Raw genomic sequence first — 4,417 nt, forward strand, 5'->3', positions numbered from 1 at the left:
TCGCTCAAAGCGCCCAAAGTTTTCCATGAAATGAAATGGTATAGAATTCAAAAAAACTAATATTTTTCTATCGGAAAACTCTTTTCATCTGCAGAAGATTCCCAATGATAATACCCATATTTATTTAACCATTTTTTCATCTCAACTATAATTTATAGGTCCGCCAAAAACCCACAAAAACCCCGAAGAAAGCAATGGAGGGACAAATAAAAAATCGTTAGTATTAAAAAATGGTTAATTAAATAATTAGCTATTATTATTGTAAGTCTCGTGAAGAGAACCAGAGTATTCCGATCGAAAATATTGATTTTCTAGAATTCTGTATCATTTCTACGAAAAGTTTTTTTCCCATATAAAAATACATGGAAAACTTTGAGCGCTTTGAGCGACCTCTAATTATTTTTTGATTTTAAAACCAAAAAATAGGGATATGCTTTTTTTCTATATAGAACAATCCTAGGGGGTGAGAGCATTACAATTCCGACTTTACTGTTTTTGGACCACCCTAATGTATATACATCCGACCTTCTTCTGTTCGCCCATCCATTAGCGCCAGACACTCAACATTTTGATTAAAGTTTGAAGTAACGTAATTTAAATTTAAAACTAGTTTACTGAATGAATTAAATTATTAGGCGAATTCCTAACGCTGACGAGATGACATGATAAGATTAGTAGCCTCATCACTCTTTGGAATCTACCTTATGGGCAGTAGCGCCGGCGTTTCCAGTCGCCGCCGCCGCCGATTCTTTTTGAAGTTGACCACGCCGTCGCCGCAAAGCCTGTCGGCGTAAACCTCTAGACCGGACGTCCGTTACTTGTATCTCCGTGTACATATGAGTAGTCCACTTGCAAACAGTGTTATGTGATTTTATAATAGAACGCCATAAATTTGAAAAAATAAACGACTACGACAACAAGTAACATTTAAATGGAATATTTTTTATTATTACCTGAAAATTTGGATAAATAAGAGTCTTATAAAATTGTAACATAACATAATATGACATAAGATAATATTAACAGTCTATACGACTTAAAGCAGCTTTCTAAGTTCATCAGAAGATGTATACTTTTGAAAGATTATAAATAAGTATGATAGCGACTTTTGGAAGAAGAGTTAACATTTGATGCTATTTTTTCAGAATATAAAAAGATTTTGCACTGTAATGTTAGTGGACATGAAACTACTTTAAATACTGGTACGTAATCCACCAAAAACTAAAAATCGAAAAAAAATTTACGTAGCGCACTTTGCAAGTGGACTACTCATATGTATGTATGTACTAGGGATGTTAATTTTTCGGGTTTTTTCCGATACCGGGATTTTCGGGATGGCATTGTCACAATCCCTTTTCAACAATTTGAATCGAAAAAATTGCTTCTATATTGTTTGAGAAGCTCTCCTACCATGAAATAAATAATAAATAAACGGGTTTGAAACCATGGTAGGTACAATAATTACAGGTATTGTCTTCCCAGAGGGCGCATATTCCGATCTGCCTTATTTAAAAAACATCATTGTTGCCCACACTAAAACATTTACTGCTGGAAATATCCCTTTTTCCATACCCCATTAACAAACCATCTTACAGAGAACTTATTCAATTTGTAAAAGCCGGAAAAAAGCATTTGCTTGTAAATATGTAATTTCAAAATTTGTATGGCTCACTTAATTTCAAACGTTTTTTCTTTTGTTTTGAAAAATTAAATTGAGCGAAAACAAAAAGCAAAGCCAAATAAAAGTAGAATAATCAGTATGGAACTGCGTCAAAATGAAAATAAGGGAGCACGAATTTCGATGTGAAGCAAAACTCTCTAGGAAGACAATACCTGTAATTATTGTACCATGGTTTGAAACCTACTTTTTTATTTAAAGTGGCGTTTTTGTTTTTTCTCTCTTACCGCAGGATTTATTTTGAAGGACTTTGTAATTTCAAAGATATGATTAATAGCAAAAATTACTAAAAAATTAAGTGCATTCTATAATAAAAATATGGGTAACAAATGCAATAGGAAATTTCTTTAGAATTTAAAAATTTAAATTTTTTGGATTCACCAGGACGAATTTTTAAGCTGACAACGTTAGAAGAACGAAATTCCAACAAATATTGCGAAATTTCAGGATAAAATTTTAAAATGGCATTTTCAATATTTACCAGCCCTTCTGCACTAGAAACTTTAATATGTTCAAATTCTATAAGATTTCCTAATTCATTTTATACCCATACTTCTTCTCTAAGCACATTTCTCTGAATTTTTAAAATCATTTTTGAATTACTGACGTCAGAGCGAAAAACTAAAAACGCAGTTTTAATATATTTGGCCCATGGTTTCATATATTGATATTTGTATTTAAAATTTACTATCGCGCGGTGTTATAAGTACAATGAGCTAACATATTTATAAAAAAAATATTAATTATTAAATATACAAGTAAGAGCAGCGCTGTCTTCGGCTATGCCGAAGACTTCATACCTTTCATGAGCATCTCAAAATTTTACTTTAACAGATTACTGCATTTGAATAAATTTATATATTCACAGCAGGCATAGATAGAGGACATACATAATTAAAAAACATATCTAAACAATCAGCGGTATGGAAGATATACCTTATATAGCACCAATCTAAGTGATTTTCACTACTGTGTGATCGGTACGTAAACCGGTACACAATTTAATGGGTTTAGCTTCCTACATAAAGGAGGTACATATATCGCAAAAACTGGTATCTGAACAATCAGTGGTACAAGAGATTATGATTATACAGCATAGATTTTGACGATTTTCGCAGTAGACTTTGTATTATTATTTAAAAAATAGCTTACGAAATTTATCGGTTTTAGCTGTCCAAATAAAGGAGTTTTACAGTAAAACCCCATATCTGAACAATCAGTGGGTGGGCTTTCCAAAACGGAACCAATCGAAATTTCAGCGAAAGTATAAGGAATTTCGTCATGAAACTTGGTGAGGATGTTGGGGGAGGCCTCCTCAACATGAATTGTTCACTCTCACAATATAATTGCTAATAGTATTTTAGCAATTTGTTGTTAAATAATGTCCACTATCACCCCCTAATTTTTTTAAAATATGCCACTTATCACTTATATTTTGTGTTACATATTATATTTTCAATGCTCACATGCGTATTTTATGCTTTTATTATATATAATTCACCAATTAATTAAGTAAAACGCGTTTATAAATTTGTGTTCACGTTTTACCACATTTCACAAACAAACAGAAATAACAATGGCCGACAGTAAGAGCAAATATGTGCTGCCATACGTTTTAAAAGTAAATACGCCACTATTAAAGGATTTTATTAAAACGCGGCCAACACAAAAAGGAGTTGTGCGTAAAATCGTCATATTTTTATGGCAACCGTATTCCAACGGTATTTCTTTTATTCTCTTCTTATTTTTCGCATGCAGATCGCGCGATTTTATATAAAACACCCAGTAACCATATATTAATATAGTTCCATACATATCGAAAATTAAAAAAAAAAAATCGCGCGATTTTTTATTGAAAATTTTCGACTGCGGCGCTTTATATTCTAAAAATCGATACTTCCATAAATAATGAAAATTTTTAATTAAAAATCGCGCGATTTTTTATTAAAAATTTTGGCCTGCGGCGCTTTATATTCTAAAAATCGATACTTCCATAAATAATGAAAATTTTTAATTAAAATCGCGCGATTTTTTATTAAAAATTTTCGCCTGCGGTGCTTTATATTCTAAAAATCGATACTTCCATAAATAATGAAAATTTTTAATTAAAAATCGCGCGATTTTTTATTAAAAATTTTCGCCTGCGGCGCTTTATATTCTAAAAATCGATACTTCGATGAATAATGAACATTTTTAATAAAACATCGCTTTTTATTATAAAATCGATACTTCGATAAATTATGCAACTTTTTAATCAAAAATCGACCAATAAATAATTAAATTTTTTTATTAAATATCGCGCGATCATTATCTGCATTTTTTTATTGCTTCCGTTTTGTGTTTTTGAGGCATTTTTTCATATGTATGGCAGCACTGACATTTCACTTCAATTGATGTACAAAGCAAAAGGTGAGGTTAAATTCGGTATTTTTTGCAACTTTAAATGCGAATTACTTTAAAACTATAAGCCTCCGGAGAGTGGGGTCTTCAGATTTAGAATCTGAAAAAGCTCCTCTATACTCCCTAATATTTTTTTTTTCAAAGCCTGGATCCGTTTTGGAAAATTTTCCTCAATCAGTTGTATGGGGGCAATAAACAGGTTATATTGACCCGATCTTTGTTAATTTTATTGTAAACTTTCTGGTGATAATGAGTGAAAATAGTGCGAAATTTCATGTTTCGAGCTGCATAGATGGAGGAGTTATAACGAAAATTCTCATAACTGAACAATCAGTTGTA

Source organism: Rhagoletis pomonella, unplaced genomic scaffold, assembly GCF_013731165.1.
Source record: "Rhagoletis pomonella isolate Grant_MI unplaced genomic scaffold, Rhpom_1.0 Rhpom_scaffold_00008, whole genome shotgun sequence".
NCBI lineage: Eukaryota > Metazoa > Arthropoda > Insecta > Diptera > Tephritidae > Rhagoletis > Rhagoletis pomonella.